This window comes from Astatotilapia calliptera, chromosome 6 (assembly GCF_900246225.1).
Source record: "Astatotilapia calliptera chromosome 6, fAstCal1.2, whole genome shotgun sequence".
Lineage (NCBI taxonomy): Eukaryota > Metazoa > Chordata > Actinopteri > Cichliformes > Cichlidae > Astatotilapia > Astatotilapia calliptera.
This window is the reverse complement of record NC_039307.1, coordinates 21,850,944-21,870,527: the sequence shown is the minus strand read 5'-3', so window position 1 is coordinate 21,870,527 and position 19,584 is coordinate 21,850,944.

Sequence of the window (19,584 nt, the reverse complement as noted above, 5' to 3'; positions counted from 1 at the left end):
TTGCAAGCATGCACTGACTTTAACTACTTACTGCTCCACTGGTTTACAGCTGGTACAGACTTGCAAAATACTAAAACTTTACCCAAAGGTTTTGTTATTAAGCCCTTTTTAGAAATGCCTATAGTGTAAGTATAGTATAGGTCTAAAACTTAGCAGGTGATGAATTGATCATAGCATAATTATTGATGCAAGACTATTTGTTTTGAGTATTTCAGATGAAATAGTTGCTCTTATTTCTGTTGGTCACAAGTCACAACACATAGTCTGGAAGCAGCTAGCAAGCAAGGTATAGACAGGCCAAGAGATGGATTGGCTAGAACTTAAGCTACTGTTAAATGTTAAGGGCAGACTCAGTGAGGAAAAGCTTGCCTGAATGCTACAGTTCAGATTGGTGTGATACTACACTCCACCGCAACCCTTTATGACCCTAACAAATAATCCAAAAATATGAGTATAGCATCTGACTGACATGCAGGGACATCATAGAGTCAGTTTGACTCTCCAATGGAATGATGCATACCCTCAACCCTCAACTTATTCTCTCTCATTAAACAATTAATTGATAAACAACCTGCTTTTGTAATGCGTATAGAGCTGTATTTTTACACATTGTTCTTCTATGTTACCAGTCTTTATCACTGATAACTGGGGTGCAGAAAAACAATTGAGAATTCACATTTAACCTTGAAGCAAATGTGCTACAGCAGCAGATGGCCACATTGGGTTACTCTCCTATCAGCCAAGAACAAAAATCAGAGGCTGCAGAGGGCACAGGCTCACCCAAACTGGAAATTTGGAACATACTCTCACTCGGCACTGGGTGACCACAAAACGTGTACAGAGCCAAACCAAGTGCAGACCTACTGTAACTATAGTCATTGCACTTGTATTTAAGTTGTGTAGAATATGATATTAACTTATGTTGTACATTAGTTTGTGCAGTATCATTTTACAACTGTGCATAATTGACTTTATTATATAATTAGTTACTTCATTATCATTTACAGCACTTTATATTTTTATGTGTAGCATTTAAGCTATCTATTATGGCACTATATGCAATTGCCCCACATTTTAAGAAATATTTCAGTGCATGTCACCAAGAATTGAGGCTTTTATAATCAGAGAGTTGCTATCCAATAGTGAGTGGGCATTTATAAAAATAAATAATTAGTGAATTTAATGATGAGTTTTTTAAGTTATAAAACATTTGACTGAAAAAGCTAACAGAGACAAGATGTTGTTTTATGCATGTAACCCTGTAATAATTAAATAATTAAAAAATAACCACTGTTTTTAAATAAGATATAATATAAAAATCGGGCCTTATTTGATGTTCAACTCAACTATGTTTGCTAGTTACTAGTATAGTAGATGTATTTCTGTGTTAGAAAGTATATTATTAACATGAATATGTAATAGTTCCTCTGTCAAAGATGGAGAAAGATGAAGAAGGCCAGAGGAGAAGAAAAAGATTAGGTGAAGTACTGTTCAGCAAATTACGTTTCATGAACTGGAAAAACCTCAGAGCTTGAATAAGCAATGCAGTTCATTTAAGGTTTTTTCTTTTTTTCTTTTATCAGATAGTAGATATATATGTGCTTAAGTGGGCAATTCATCTTGTGAAATGTCTCTGACAATAAATTATTTTTTGCCATTTAGAAGCTGTATGAGAATACTGTGCAGTTTAAACAACAAACCATGAAACTTGGTAGCTTTCAGTATTTTTTGTAAGGAATTTACAATTAATTGTAAAGGGCAGGGTGTAGCATCCATTGTCACTTGTTAGTCAGGTGGAGCAGCCATAATTTAATGCTGAAATTTATTTTCTATAGCTCTTTGCGACCTGTTCTCTACTGTGTGTCTTCCTCTGGTTTTGTATATTTTCCTCTTGTTTGTGATTTATTTTGTGTGTGGTCTTAGTATTTATATTTTATTCCTGCACAGTTAGTTTGATTTTAGCAATAAATTGACAAAGAGCAGTAATCCCCATAGCCACACCAGCATGAAGTCACTTGATGGTTCTTAGGATTTGTAACGATTTTTTAACTTCTACCCCGAGGTCTGGGAAAGTGCTTCTGGGTTAGCAGGCTGGGGTGATGGTTCCCTCTTTTGAGAAGGGTGTGCCCACATCAGGGGGATCTCATCCCCCAATCTCCTTGCCACAGATTTAGGAGGAACACTGTGATTTTCATCCTGGCTATGGATCAGTGGTCCAGCTCTTTATCATCACAAGAGTATCAAAAGTGTTTGGCATTTTGTCCAACAAGCCTGCATATGTTTTGTGGACTTGGAGAAAGCATTCTTGTTCTTCTTCTGTGCCCAGTGCTTTGGGAGAATGCAGTATTAGACCCATTATCTCAAACTATTCTGCAGCTGTAGTGACAGCATTGTCAGAAGTGACTCACACTACTTCCTGGTGGGTGTTGCATTCTTCCCGGGTTGCCCTTTGCCATGAACAGAGTTTCCAGTCACTGCCAAGGGGTAGAGGGTGTCAGGTTTGGTGTTGTCAGGATTTGTTCTCTGCCCTTTGCAGATGATGTGCTTCTATTGACTTCACCAAGCCGTAACTTCCTGCCTCACTGAGTGTGAAGTTGCATGATGAGAATTTGCATCTCCAAGTCTGAGGCTAGGGTTGTCAACCTGAAAAGGGCAAAGTAGGATAGGTTTGTGTGTTAGGAATGAGTTGGTGCCCTAAGTGGATATATTCAAATATCTCAGAGTCTTCTTCACAAGTGAGGGAAGACTGACACGGGGTTTGATGCAGTGTCCGCAGTCATGCTGATGCTGCACCCATCTGTAGTAAAGAACGTTAAGCATGAAAGCCAATTTGTTGATTCACCAGTCTTTCTGCATTCCCAACCTCATCTATGGTCACAAACTAAAAGCCTGAAAGAATGAGGGTACAGATTGGCTGAATTTTGCTTCCTCTGCAGGGCGTCTTGGCACTCTGAGTCTATCTTAGCAATAGCTTGGGGAGCTCAGTCATTCAGCAGGGACTCATAATGGAGCCAATACTCCTCCACATCCAAAGGAGGCAGTTGACCTGACATTTGACCAGGATGCATTCTGGGCTCCTCATAGGTGAAGTTATAGGATTGTCCTACCAGCAGAAGGCCCCAGTGCAGACTCAGGAAATACTGGAGTGATCCCTGCTGGGATAGGAACACCTTGTGGTGTATTGAGAGGGGGATCTGGATGTGTCTGCTTAGACTGCTGAAAAGAAAAGAAATTATTACTTTAATTGGGATTAATATGTGTGCTTTAGGAAATTGCCTTCATTATGTTGAACTGCTGAAATGCAGTGCTAATAAGAATATTGATATTTGCATTGTCACAAAACATTAAGGCCATTAAAGTTTATATGGTACGATGGTATTATTAGGAGCTATTTGTGTTTATTTATGCTCTAGTCATTATTCAGTTTTTAATGCTATATGACACTGTTTAGGTTTTTATGGTGCATTATCACTATGTAAATATATATATTTTTGCTGACCACAAAAGGAAAAGCTGCTGCATTGTTGCAGCTTGTGGGGATGCAAAAAAAAAAAAAAGCCCCAAAGCAAACAGGTTTTCTTTTAACTTTTCTTAAACTATTACTCCCTGGAATTATACAAACCCAGGATAGGATACTTTGTAACTATAAAAAACTGAAACTTATGGGCTGAAAAAACTACTCACAAAGTCTGAGGCTCAGCTTCACTATGCTATGGCAGTTTCAAAAACCACTATGGACTCATACTGTCAGAAACTATGATCCTGTTTGTTGATGCTTGCTTGAAAACAGGACATCAGAGCACTCTGCTGTGACATAGCAGGCGAGCCAGTTTATATCCTTAACACCAAAACTATTTCGGTGCTACTAATGCTTCTGTCAGTTCAAATATAGAGCAATGCTGTTAAAGGTATTCAGTTATAGTAAATTAAGTATGGTCATCCATCCACGTATATCTTAAGTAATAAGAAAGGGAAAACGAAAAATAGGTCCAATATTAAGAGGTAATGGAACTGAAGCTTTCTGTGGACTATTAATTTTATTATTTACTGTATTTTTATTTTAATTTAATGTAATTAAAATCATACATTAAAAGTACATTGATGTATGGGTGGAGAAACATAGAAACAGTATTTACAGTTGCAATAAAAAGTATTCCTTGCTGTGTTTGTAGAAGACTAGATCCGAAATGTTGTGCTGATTAGTAATGTTTGAAGGGTAGTGCCTCACAGCAACAAGGTTTTAATTTCAAATCTGCCAGCCGAGACCTTTTTATTTGTATGCTTTCCTTCTGCCTGCATATATTTTCTAAACAAACTACCAAGTTGTTGAGAATGTGACAGATGGAAAGATGGTCAAGCCAAATGGCAAGCATTGTAAAAATATAAAACCTGTCCCAAATGTGTTGCATTTTGTCACTAATACGAAGGGATTAGGGGAAAAAAGTAAGTCAGTGCTATACCCAGGCAGGAAACTACAGACGAACTATCCAATTTATCCAGTGTCCAAGTATAGTGACAATAATATTGAGCTACTTGTAGGATAATGGTGACATCCAGACATTGATCAGGATGTGCATTATTTTAAAAACTGAATGAACTTGTTGCCTTTGAAATGGTTGCTTCAAAAATGCGGACTAGGTCTGCAACCTCAGCTGCTATTGTTAAAGTAGCTTTGGTGCATCAAGACTATGAAAAAGTGGTATTTAGACAGAGTCAGTCTACTGTCACTTTGATATTGAATAGGGTCAAATTAGTGAATACATCTGGCTGTTAATAATGTGGCTAATCCTGTGTTGTCTCCAGCTCCCTGTCTCTGTGCCCAGCTTTCTGGGGTGGGTGCCACTCGTTCATGGGATTGGTAGAGATACTGGGGACGTGGGGCTCAGTTGGGAGCCTGTGGAACTGATTGTTGTGGGGGGGGGGGACAGCTTGCCTCCCACCAGATGACCTGTACAGTCACCTTTTGATTGAAATTGGTTGTCCAGAGGGTTTTTTTTTTCTTACTTTGCACAAAGTACTTTGAGGAAAAGTAACTTTGTTCATTTATTAAAAGGATAAAGGAAGAGTAAAGTCCAATTTAATATGCTTTAGTTTCCAAAATAAAACGTGCTGAAATATCAGTATCTATTCTTGCATCATCATGGATGTACGGGCCACGCTGAGTCTGTATCCATTCCCTTTCCTGCCTGTGCAGATAACTAGTTTGTAATTAAGAATATTTTTCCTTACTATAGTATAAAAAGCATGTATACAATCAAATTATGGCATGTCATACACATATCCAGAAAGAAAGTAAGGCTTGAGCAAAAATGTATTGTTCTAGAGCATACCTCTCAAGCTGTTCCTTACTTCTTTTTCTCCGCACGCACACAGTGGCTTATTCAGAGCCAGCATGACAGCTTGGTCCTGTGATGCAGAAAGTGATAAGCTCATCTCCAAGTCTCTGTGGTACTGGGAGAAGAGAGAAAATAAGAGAGAACGGGAGAGAGAATGAAAGAAAAAAAATTAGACCAGGGGAAATGAGGGAGAGGGAGTAAGTCAGAGGAAAGAGAGATAAAATGAGAAAATGGCAAAGAGAGCCCATCACATTTGGGCTTGCAGACCTGTGCCCAGAAGAGAGGACAATGTAGATGAGTAAATGATCCTCATTTGGACTCCAGCATGTAATCACAGAGTAGCCATTTACTGAGAAATACAATTCCAAGTCTGCCATTTGAAATAAGAAAACAGAAACATTTGGCGAATAATGAAAGACCAGTAATCCAGGATATAACTGCTGATGTGTCAGCAGAAATATACGTGTGATCGTAAATAATCTTTAGCTAATGCCTCACCAAACAGTTTCAGCCCCCCTCACTCCATACCCCATAGCTGTGCACCACCGACCAATTTCCTCCACCATCGATTGGTGGTCCGTTCGAGCCGAGGAGAGAGAGGCAACTCTTCTTCCCTATGGATTTTTACGTCACAGCGATGACTGACTGCAAATAACCACTCGCCAATCATGTCCCACTTTCCGAGTGACCTTCCTCAAACACTCACACTTAGTGCTCAGATGCAATAGTGTAGTTTTATGGAAAATACACAGATAAGCTTTATTTGTCTAAAAATGTTTTTTGGGGGGTGTTAAATGTTTAAATTGAGATTGTGTGCACTATCACTGTATCTAACCTTTGGTCATCACTGTAGCAAATCAAAATGTAATTATGCATGTGTTGGAGATGGGGATGGGGAGGTGAGGGGTCGATTAATAGCTTCAGACACTATACCTCAGAACAGATGTGTAAACAAAGCGTAGAGACCAAAAACAAATGGAGTCCTGTTTAATTTTTAAAAATAAATAGCACTGTTTTTTTCTAAATTATATACAGTTTTTTAGTGCAAAGAAATATCGTTAATAAAAATGAGAAATGTGTTTTCCTTTACGCATTATATGACCAAAAAAAAAAAACCAGTCATGAAAAATGAGCCTTTACTACTGTAGGCCTTTGATGCAGTTATAATAAGGTTATGTGAAAACTGTAATAACTTTCATGTCTTTATCAGATCATGTTCCATTTAAAATGAATTCCACAATTAGTTTGATCATCAGAATTTATCCAGAATACGGAGCTTTATAGTCTGCATAATGAAATGTAAAAAGCCATCTGCTCTTTAACCTGTGCAGATGATTTAGAAGGCCTGGTCACACTCTGATTTCATTAAATACATTTCACCTATTCCCTGGCTTCATTAATGGGAAAGGGAGGTTAAAGATAGCACTATGCTAATAGGGCTGAGGTACGCAGAGAGAGAGGGAAGGAGAAAGACAAGGAGGAGATACGGGAAAAGTTGGTAGTTTGAGGTCAATTAAAATTATCTTTCTTCTTGCCACTATAATACCCAGGTCAACAATGCAGTGTTGTGGGCATGAGCGCTAAATAATTTGCAATTTTCTTTCCAATATTGCAGTTTGTTTTGTGAAATGTGATGTGTGTGTTTTTAATCTTTAAATATGTAATACAGCAAAGCCAGATGAGAAACTGTCAAAGGCAATGGTATAGGAAACACTGTTGGATGAATCTCTCCAAGGAGAGCTGCAAACAGTTCGTGGAGGGGTTTTTTTTGTCAGTGTTTTATATCTTGTGAGATTTGTACTACCTCCTGCTGTTGCAGCATGGGTTGTAACCACTCAACAGAAATGGGAAATGGGCCCAGTTGAGGTTTATTGTTATATTAAAGTTGATTTATCGTTTTGGAGAGTTCTGTGTGTGACGTTCTGCTGACTGTGGGTCAAACTGTGAGCAATGTGATCTTGGATTTTTACTTATGAAATTACCACAATAACAGTAAAACACATCTTTACCGCCTGGACTCAGTTGTATGAATTCAGGCCAAGAACTCAGTTGTGGTTTCAGGACACCAGGATATATCCAAAAGGATAAGCTTAACACAGAATACTGAGGGGAGAACAAGGCCACTTGCTTGTTTCTGTACAATTACAAGAAAAAAATCTTTAGTTAATAAACATTCTGAACGCAAATAAATTAAGATTTAATGTTCTGAACAAAAACAATGCAGTACCAATTATAAATGGAAGTCATAAATTACATCTGTCTAGATCACTAAGACTATTACCACTTAGTGATCGATATCTAGGTGTTCTAAAACATTTTTCCAGGAAGATAATTTAATGTCATTATGCAAAGGTTTAAGCACCCCAAGAGATTTGAACACTCAGATAACTTTTCCCAAGGTCTGGGCCTTTTAATGAGCTTGTTAGGACTAAGTCATCAGCAGAAAAGGCCAAGTGATGCACATCTCAACGCTTTATAAATACTCACTCACTTGAACCTTGACCCAACAATCATCAGCCTCTTTAAATCATCTGACTAACTATCTGAAGGTTTAAACAATCCACGCCTATAAAGCAGGAAGAGGATATAAGAAGAATGCAAAGCAATGCAAAGATGTTTCCTCAGTTTGTAATGTAACTAAGAAACTCCAGTAAACTAACAATGGGAGTGTGTAAGACCATAAAAAATAAATAATATTAACTTGAAGAACTGATAAAGATATGTTCAAATCTCTCATTGCCACAAAAGACCGTCAAGGATATTCAGTATAGTGGAGCGTTGTTCTTCGGAGCAGCAATACATGCCCAAATATGACCCTTATGGAGGACTTGCCAGAAGAAAGCCTGTTCCTTGATATTCACAACAAATCAGCATCAGATGTTTGCAAGTTAATATCTAAACAAGTATGCTGCAGCTTGCTGCAAACAAGTCCTGCGGACTAACGATGTTAAAATGAAACTTGTTGCCTCGAATTTGCACAGATATGTTGAAAAGGTTTTAAAAAGGGTGGAAAAGTTAATGAAAAGAACACTTTTCCAGTTGTTATACATTTGGTTGTATCGGTTATGCTTTGGTCAGCAACGTGTGGCAGCTAGTAGACCAGAGAAATATTTGCTGGTAAAAGCGAGCATTAAATTCAATTAAACACCAGCAAATTCTGGAGGCATAAATCAAAGTCTCAAAAAGTGGTTGATACTGAAAAGGGCAATATTTCTAATTGCACCTTAGAAATCTACACTGAGCCACCTCAACAGGCCCCGTCCGAAAGTGTCAGTGTGGTTGGGACAAGAGCAGCACATAAATAAAAGGGACCAAAGTCCGAAAACCAGAATCCTCTTGCGGAAATAATGGGTGACTAACTTTATCTTTAGGCTATTTAAACTGTTTCTTATTTCAGAATGAAAAAGATGCAAATAAAATAGTGATCATACTCAAAATATTTAAGATATGTTCACTTATCTTGTCAAAAAAGCTAAACATAGTTTCAAAAACGTTTACCATGGTATGTGCACATCTTTGCACAGTTGTAAACATTCATTATTATTATTATTATTATTATTATTATTATTATTATTATTATTCCAGTGCAGTGCTCCCTTTCAATAAAACAGAAGCTTTAGCCACATGGTGTATTCAAATGTAATAATACTACATTATATTCACACGTTAACAAGACTGCACACTGTTGTGTAGTCATAAAAAATATTCCTACTTCTTTCGGCTTGCAAAAGTCATACAATGGCCAAGCATTAAAAATGCATCAGATGGACTTAAAAGCAGAGGACTTTTACACTGCATTCATTACTGTATCAATTTACTGTGCACTGAAGTTATTATGAAAAATGCTTCTGATATTCATATCTGCTTTTGGAGTTTAAAAATGGGCTGACTTCAGTGATCAGTTATTTTGTTATACAGAGTGATTTCCACTATTGCACTCTTTTAGTAAAGTTAGTTACAACGAAGACATACTGTATGTACAGCTGCTGACAAGAACAAGTCGTAAAATAAATGCAAAGCGGTGTCAGTTATCCATCCAGAAAAACAAACAGGTAAATGTTTCTTTAAAACGTTCATGTATGTCAATGTTTACAACTGAGAAAAGGCACAAAGTAACCTATGAAATTTAATCTTAATGTTTGCATTTTGTTCATTTGTGTTTGTTGATATATGCTTAACCACTTACCAAGGAATGTGTATTATATGTGCCATGCTGTGACATCATATCACATACTGGTAGTTAAAAAAAACGTAATCACTGTAAATTTTGATGTTTGATGAAATAGATAAGGTATTCTTAATCTCATAAATTATTGGGGTTTATGTTATAAGAACAGAGAATTTGGGAATGTCTGCCCACATACAGTGTTGTTATCTTGAGGTGCATATATGTAAACACACAAGTATGTCTTGTTACCAAAAATATTTTTAAATAGCTTTTACAATAGTTGTGCACTTAATTTTCTTCTTGTCATTGTTTTTCCTAGATTTTTCTTTCAAAGCTTAAATATAATAATAAGCAAACCCAGAGGCAATTTTTCATCCATCGAGTTTCCTGTTGTTTATCCAGGTCCAGGTTGCAAGAACAGCAGTCTAAGCTGAGATGCCCAGCACTCCCTCTTCCCCTTCACCCCTTACAGCTCTTCTGGAGAGACACCAAGGTGTTCCCAAATCAAGCCAAAGATATAATCTCTCCATCATGTTGTGGGTCTGTCAAGGTTTCTCCTCCTGGGAGGACAAAAAACCTCCCCTTGGAGCCACCTATGAGGCATTCCAGACAGATGCGTTATGCACAACTGGGTCCTTTCATTGTGGAGGAGTAGCAGCTCTAATGGAATGGACTGGCCAAGTTTCTTGGACAAACTCTCATGTATAAATCCTTCAGAGAGAGAGGGGGAGAGGGAGAGAGAGAATAAAGAGCTGGTCCAGTGTTCCACAACAAGGGCAAAAACAGCATTGTGCCTTCTTAATATACAGTTCAACTCAAGTTCCTGACATACAAGACTAAAGCTACGAGACTGAAGTAAGAGAACATCCTGTGGTTCTCCTTGTTGAAAACCACCACAATGTTCTGTCAGTGTTACACAAATGTGACAGCCAGGACAGCCTGTAAATATCTAGAGCCTTGACAAACTCAGGGAGAATCTCATCTAGCTCATGACAAAAGCTAAGCAGTTGGTTAATTATCTCAAGTCCAAGTGCAAGTTTTGTCCATAGTTTACTAAACTGTTCCCTTTTACATGGTTTAACTCGGGTGTGGCACAGCTGTAGGGGCTTTGGCAGTAGCCGAGCATTGCAAAATTCAAAATAGCAGTCTTTCCCAACCACTGTGGCCGCAGCATCTTGGGGGTCCATGAGAAAATTCAGACCCAGATGAATGTGTGATTTTTCTAATGTGAAATATGTGCCATGGCTCCCAAAAGTTGGGAAACACTGCAAGGGCGACCGTGGCTCAGGGGGTTGGGAATCGCATCTGTAACCGGAAGGTCGCCGGTTCGATCCCTGGGCCCTCTGTCCTGGTCGTTGTGTCCCTGGGCAAGACACTTTACCCTACTTACCTACTGGTGTTGGCCAGAGGGGCCGATAGCGTGATATGGCAGCCTCGCTTCTGTCAGTCTGCCCCAGGGCAGCTGTGGCTACAACTGTAGCTTGCCTCCACCAGTGTGTGAATGTGAGAGTGAATGAATAGTGGTATTGAAAAGCGCTTTGGGTGCCTTGAAAAGCGCTATATAAATCCAATCCATTAATATAGTACTCTTATAAAGAGTAGGTACATATATAGACTCTTAGAATTATAACCTGGCCCTTTAGTTTTGTGATAGCCCATCCTCCAAGTTTCTCACTCCTCTCTATTTACTTTAGTAGCAGAAGCAGCTGCACCTGATAGGATGATTGGTGTGGACTCACTTGGCAACAGGGCAAATGTAATGCTGAAGGGATGAAATTGAGTTTGACATTCCGTAATACACGTAATATGTACCCTAATACTTTGAAAAATATATATATACTCAGTATTCTCAAACATATTTGTATTGGCTTAAGTAAACTCCATCTGAGCATTGAAGAAAAAAATCAAATATGTGCGCCACTGCACATATTTGCAAGTAGATCACTGCTTTTGTGCTTTGATCTACTTGCACTTATATTTTCCACTTGAATAGAGTGTTTTTTTTTTTATCTTAGACGATATCTTTGGATGGACGACCATTCAGCAGACTGTCATTAAATCTGATTATCCCCTGACTTCTTTAGCACCACCAGACAGTCAGATTTTTACTTGGTTTGTTAACCAAATTCTTAATAACGTGTTATTGATGTCCTTGTGAGCACAGTCACAAGATAATAGTATCACATGGCTCAAAACATAGTTTTCCCCAAACCCCACAGATTACATTCACCGTTGTCCTGGCACTGATTTATTAGGCATGTAAATCAAATCCAGAGTATGGTTAATACCTTTTTTCACTTGGGTTAGCTGAGCCTTAAATTTTCTCTTCAGGTAAAGCTTACACTCGTATGGGCTTACAGATGTTTGTCAAATAAAATACAGAATTTCCCCGTATATCAGTGGCAGTCGGCCAAAGTCTTAGAAGAAATATTGAAAGATAAATGATGCTGTGAAGGTGTCATCACGAACTGCCTGGAGAGAACACTCGGCTTGACATTGATGTAGTGACATGAAACAGTTTTATAACTGTTCAGACAAACAAAAACACAATTTACAATGTCATCTGATGAGTTTTGACATGTTCTTTTATTATTGAACCAATTACCTCATGCGTACCACTGACAGATGTCTTCATGAATTTCGGATGGTCTCTTGGCCTTCCTCTGCTACCACCTACTATGCCTTAATCACTTAAGGAGGTGAGGAGAGTGCTTGAACATGGCAGATCACTGAAGTATTTAAAGTCAAAACCACTAAAAGGAACTCTCACAAGTAAACCTGCTCAGTAACATTTCATCGATGAGAACAAACATTCTTGGGTTTAAGCACAGAATGGATGTGTTTCTTAAGTATTCTTTATTTTGCTTTATCAGTTTTTAAATATTTACTCCACAAACAAGCAAACCTAACTTAATATGACTTCCTATTTAGTCACAAAAATGTAGCAGAACACACGAGGTAGAAACTCACTTCCACGCAGAGATGTTTTTACTAGCTGTCCTTATTTGTAAGGATACAATCCTTTCCAGGTGATATAAACAATAAATGTCTGTTGAGCTTTCACTGCCTCCATATGCTTTATGGTTTAAGCTGAAATACAGTAAGCAGTGCTACAATGGGTGCCATGGGTGTGCTGCAACCATGACATTTAACGGGCTCACAGAAATCTATCCAAACAGGTTACAAGCTTTTCTGGTTAAGTTATGATCGTTTCAGACAGTTTTTTATTAACAACAAAGTCCTACAGTAAAATAAAGTGTTTCCCATTTCTGCTGCGGTCTCCCGGAAGACTGTAAAGGAAACATGACTGACCATATTAATCAGTGTTCGATGTTGTGTAGTTTCTCAAAAACAGCAGCCCTCAAAAATAAAGTCTCTGATATGCAATATGCCCAAGTAGGCTTATTTTATATTATTGATTCAGCTCAAAGGCTTAGGGTTAGGGATCTTAGAGAAAACAAAAACAGAGTTTAATGTTGGGGAAGGGGTTAAAATGATCTTGTTTGGAACAGCTTGCAAAATATTCGATTAATTGGCATATGATCCATCCATACATTTTCTTCCACTTACCCAAATAAGGGTCACGGTTGAGCTGAAGTCTGTCACAGGTATCAATCTATTGTAGGGTGAACACGGAGAGCCATACCTACAGTCAGCAATTAGCCTATAATATATGTGTTTGGACTGTGGGAGGAAGAGAACCTACACAGACACATGGAGAACATGCAAACTCACACAGAACAGCAACATTAGCGGAAAGAGTGAATAATTTGAGTAATATGGGGGTAAAACATCCAAGAAAAGGATGCAAGGATAAATGAGGAGATTTCATTATTTCTGGTCATTTCAAAGGTATAATGGGAATCTGGAGAAATTGAAGTAAGCCAAGGACAAGGCCAAACATTGTAGTTGTTTTGAATGATTAAACAGTATCATTGATTCTTGAAGAACTATGTCTTAAACTATCAAAACGTTTACCCAGTATGACAAACTGAATGAGCAATCAATGAGTAGTCCATTTGTCAATTTTCTAAAGACTATTTTATTGAATAAGTTTACTTAATAATCAGACCTTGAGCACTATAAAAAGGCCACAGGTAAATATCTGGTTCTGATTAAAAAACAAGGCCATTAATAGGCAGAGAGTAAGCAACGTGAGAATCTGTAGGACGAGGAAAATGAAGACGTTCAGGCCAGACGGGGAGAGCAGGGAAAGAGTATGGGGAGTTAGAAGCACAATACCTGGTGATCAGTGTGACTGTGGTTGACCTTGAAGTCAAGCATGGGATGAGGGAGGCTGGAAAAATCATTCAGCCATATCTAAGCCACTATACTCTTAGAGGTATCATCCAGTAACTGTAAGTGCTGCAGTGTAATACAGTTCACCCACTTTTCATTGGACTGCCAACTGTCCATACTCTCCTTTCCTCAGTTGTTTTGAGAATTATTTGCTGCGTGTTGGAAGGTGTATGATCACCATCCCTGTTTAACCCTGCTACAGACAGTGGAAGCTGCTTGTGGCAACATGAATCAGGGGTCTCTCATGACAGGCAATGCTTTTCATGCAGGCTCTGCTCAAGCCAACACTGCATTCGATGTGAATGAAATCGTATGACAGACCCATGAAAAAAGTGAAATTAAAGGTAAGTTTTTAATGTGCTTTCATCGAGCACAAATATTTTCGTGTTCTTACACTGCAGTTTTGGAGGTGGGACATTTTAATTTGCGTGTAATGTCAAAAAAAAAAATCACATTTTATGTGTTTGAAGTTTCACAAAAAGAAAAACAAACTGCACATTTTGTTTTATTAAATATGAAACATTATATTGGTTTTATGTTAGGTTTTGTGGTCTGTTTGTAGGGTTTTGTGAAATAGCCAAAGGTTTCTAACACAAAATCAGATAATATTGAATGGCTGTGATCTTTAGGCCCTCGGGCAGAGAGGCGTAACACTATTCTGCAGTTGGAACAGAAGAATGTGATCAAGAAGGCTTCAAAAATATCATTGAACACAGTGGTCAGCGCATTAAAAAATGTAAGTTAAAACTCTACTATGCAAATATTATTATTAGTAGTAGTAGTGGTAGTAGTAGAGGAACTTCTTCCTTCAATACAACATAAAATTGGATTGCAATAATTTGCAGATCATACATGATTTTCATAAATTTATTTTTGTTTTGTTTTTCACCAGTTTGAGTTTCAGCATGAAAAACATGACAAGGTCAAATACTTGACCATTTACTAATTGCCAGTAGAAGGAGTATAGGTCTGCCTTTGTTAAGCCAGTATCAGGAGTTTAAGAAATACTGAAGAGGTATTTCCTATGTTTCCTATGTTACTTAAAACATTACTCGAAAGCTTAAGCCCTGACAGCTTTCCCTTATTACTTTGTTGTTCTCTGTCTGAAACAGATGTTGGCTAATAGGTCTCCTAATCATTTGTTCTACAGACTATAAACCATAATATAACTCTACAAACTGCTCAATGTGTTAACCTCGCTAAAACAAGCAATCTACAGATATTCAAAATTGCAGACTTTCTAGTGATTCATTAATTGACAGTCTTTTGTCTTCTCTTTCTCTGCTTCCTTCTCAACCCCCACCGGTCACAGCAGATAGCTGGTTTCAACAGGAAAAGGTTTCTTCCTGTTGAAAGGGAGTTTTTCAGTTCCACTGTCACCAAGTGCTTCTTCAAAAACAGTTACATGCAACACCAACATCAAAATGAGCAGTTGAAGTGGTTCAGGTATCTTTTTTTTTTTTTTTTTTTTTTGCCTGTCCCATTTGGTTCTTTAGCCATCAGAATTGTTGTCTGAAAACCAACAAGGATACCCAATGGATTTACTTTGCCAAATGGATCATCGTGGCATTGCCGTATTGGTCCATTTGGTCGATCTTTGTTTTTTTTATTTATTATATTTTATTTTCAGATGTTACAGACGGGACAGACATGAGTGAGGGATAGGAAAGGGAGAAAGAAAGAGGAAGGAAAGGAAAAACAGAAGGGGAGAGGGACAGTGAGAAAGGGGGGGAGAAAAAAAAATAAAAATCTCCTGGATCACCTGTTGAGAGAAGAATAGAAAACAAGCAAAAAAAACAAAAAAAAAAAACAAAGCAACATACTAAACACAACACCATCGCATTAATCTAGCTAAGTGTAAACAGCAGTAAATACTAAATATTCAATGTTGTTGTGCAGCACGCAGGACAGATGTGGTTCGAAGTAGCAGCCAAGAAAGGTGCAATTTGGGTCTACAAGCAGTGAACACCCGTGTGCATACCTGTGTGGATCAGCGCGCTTGTATTCCAAAGGTTTCTCCATGTAACGATCTGCTAGGGAGTGTGGGGGGGCCACAGCCCCGTCCTCCAGGGTGTGAGGCGGGTATGGAGGAGATCAAAACTCCAGACATCCAGAGGCCCCCAGAACACAAGAAACCATGGAAGACCAACAGAGGGGCAGCCGCGCCACTGTTCCAGTAAGAGCTGAGGAGAGTCCCAGATGAGGGTTCACTCAGCAGCCGCGGAGCAGAAGCCAGGGGGAGTTGCAGTGACGCGCCCGTGAGCTCCACCTGCAGCCAGCTGTGCCTGAGTGACCGAGCTCCAGACCGCAGTCGGACGGCCTACTCCTCCTAGCCCTCCCGCTCCAGCAGGCCGCAGAGAATGGGGGTGGGAGAAGACTCCAAACCTCCCTCCACCCGCTCATTGTAGTGTTGATGCATGTGTGTTCTAAGGTGCAATTAAACCCAGGAGGGCATGGAGCTAGTGGTTCAGGTATCTGACTAAGATGCCTCCTGGACAACTCCTAGGTGAGGTATTCTGGCCATGTCCTACCAGAAGGAGCCTGCGGGGCAGACCCAGGACTCGTTGGAGAGATGATATCTCCCGCGACCCAAACACTGATAAGCAGCAGAAAATGGATGGATGGTTTTTCTTGAATATTGGAGAGTCTTCACAATATAAAGCACCTTGAGGCAATTAATGTTGTGAATTGGGGCTGTACAGTATAAATAAATAAATTTGAGCTTAACTCATTTATTAAAACACACTGACAGAAATGTAATTCTAACCGTTGATTATATTCTTGAGTGTGAAATGTGAATGAAAATGAATTAGGAATTAGTAAGCACTAATAACTTTACTGATAACCCAAAACAGCTTAATAGGCTTATGAAGTTTTAAGTTTAAGTTTTCAAGACATAAAAGGGATGTTTGTTTACATGTGCGGCTCCTCCCAGTAGCTTGTGTGTGTGTGTATGTGTGTGTGCTGCTCTCTCTCTTTCCTCCCTCCAACGTGTCTGCATGCTTGCTGCTGAAACATGTAAAGATTGCTGATTGGCCAGTTTAAACAAGATGCTGTATGTGGATTGGATCAGTAAATGGACAACAGCCTCTTAACCTCCAGCTGCCCCTCTCCTCCACTCTTCTGCCAACAACAAGGAGCCACCTGTTAAAATGAGACTAAGTGAGAAGCCTTGAGTAGAAGTTAATAATTAAATTGTGAGAATTGACTTCTTTGTGGTTAGCTGAAGGCTTTTTGCAAATAGTCATTGTAAATAGTAAATACTTATACATTGTACATATTGGGCAGTTTGAAGCAGTTCAGCAGGACTGAGAGGCTCTTTTTGTTAAAATGCTTTACATGATCATCAGTGTCGGTTAGAGAACTTTCTTTTGTTTGCGTTTTACTTTTGTTAGAGAAGAATAGCGATCATTAGAAGTTGTTCTTGTTTTGGCATTGCTCACCACCAACGTGAATGAACTGGTGCTCAGCATCTTGGGTTGTTTCGCACTGCTGGTCTTTTCTTGGGAATGATAGGAGTGAGGAGTTGTACTTCATGGTATGTCTAGGGTACCCCTAGGCCGGGGATGTAATCTTTAAACTGACCTTATATTTTGCCTCGCCATTTTTCCACTCACCACTTTGTTGCTGAAGCGTTTTTTTCTGAACTAGGGCTGGAGCTTAGCTAACATTTTAAGGGTTACAGCCTAGACAAATTACAAGGGTGATCAAGAGAAAAACACTCAGAATTATTCATGCTCATATCCACACCTGCAGTCAATTAAGAATATTAGGTTAATTCGATTTAGCATAATATGGCCTTAAACTGCCCTGGCTTTTAACACACTATGACCCAAGCATTTTGGTCTTATTTGAATTAGTTTCGTTATTGTTTTAATTCTTCTACTGTCCTTTTACTGTTTTTTACTGTTATTATTGTATTACATTGTTGCTTTTTAATACCATTTTTATATTGTTAAGCACTTTGTGCAGCATCGGCTGTTTGAAATGTGCTATATAAATAAATTTGACCCTTGACCTTGACCTTAAACTGTGGTAGAAAACCAGAGCATTTAGAGATGTGTGTGTGTGGGGGGCCTGAAAATTAACAGTGCATCACAAAATGATTTACCCAAATAAGATTTCCAAATGGTAGATGTCTAGTGATTGCTTTTCATGGGTATGCGGCTGCAAGAAGTTTTGCTATTATGATTATTATTAGTCCAAATTATATATCATATAGCATACTATAAAGGGTGGGAAAACCAGGACCTCTCTATTTCTCTCTCTCGCTTTCTCACTCTCTCTCTCTCTCACACACACACACACACACACACACACACACACACACACACACACACACACACACATACACACACAGAGAGAGAGAGAGAGAGACACTGAGGAAAAAACAGACCAAGTAGAGACAGTGAAAGGGTTTGTTACATCTTTGCAAAAAATTATCAGTGAAATCTTTTAAGCTGCCACACAAATTAATAAATCAGTGTGTACACTACAGAGCAGAGCTATCTGATGAAAAAGTTTTCACAATATGCTGTGAAAGAAGAAATAAAGCTTTTCAAAAATCCTCAAACAAGCACAACTTTGTGTATAGTAAAAAAAATAAATAAAATACAGTATCGCTCCCTCATTTGACAATATTCAGTTTATGCCTTTAACCGACATTTTAGAACATGCTAGCACAAATTCTTGGCTTCCCTTTATCTCTCCACAAACTCATGCTTACATCTGTAAAAACCACACAAACACACACTCATACACAAACATCCAGGCCTGCAGCTCGGTAGACTGCTAACAGGCTTTGCTGTCAGCTTTCCACCAGACGAAAGGATGTTTTTCAACACATAGCTACAACCTCACTGCATTTTGCATCCAGACCCCTAAGTGACCCTTCAGACTATAGCAGTGAGTCACAGTAGGGGAAAGCAGGGCCTACGCACTGACAATGTCCTCCCTTTGCATACAGATAGAGGCTCTGTGCTCCTCTCCAATTTAACCTCTCTGCATCTTCATGCGTATTATTTGTCTAAAACACTGTTTGTTCCGCAGGCGTAGGAAATTGAGAACAGGAAATAGAAGCCTACACGTAACGAGAGACTCATGTTGATCACTATAAAGAGGACAACCTTCTGTGTCCCATCTCCATACTTCATAACAGTGTTTTTGCAGATTATGCAGTTATTATGCATGGAGTTAGGAATACTATTTTTACAGAGAGGGTGAAGGGGAAAGCAGGGAGAACATAGAGATGACTGCAAAACACAAAACTGCCTGTTGTTAAATCCCCTAAGCAGATGGCTGCCCCTCCCTGAGCCTGGTTCTGTTGGAGGTCTCTTACTGTTAAAAGGGAGTTCTTCCTTTCCACTGTCACTAGGTACTTGAACATAGGTTGTCTGTGGTCGATGGGGTTTTCTCTCCAGTTTCATGCAAACGTTCCTCCCAATGTAAAGTGCCTTGACACAGCTGTTGCGCACAGAATAAAACTAAATCAGAAATTAAATTAAAAGTGAAACAACCCATTTAAATATTCAGTCATTACTAAGTGAATTTTTATGAGATCTTTCTGAAGCTGTATTACACACTGTGATCAACTCTCCCCTTTTCTTTGTTGTCTGCTTTGTAGGCATGAGCATCACACACTCAGCACATTCAGATTTACTTTGCATCAAGTGCCTCTGCTTTGTACTGAACTAGCAGGTATTGTATGCTTTTAAGTGTTGAGCTTTGAGGATTACACAGTTTCTAATAAAGGGTGTTAATTTGAATTAATCATCACTGGTG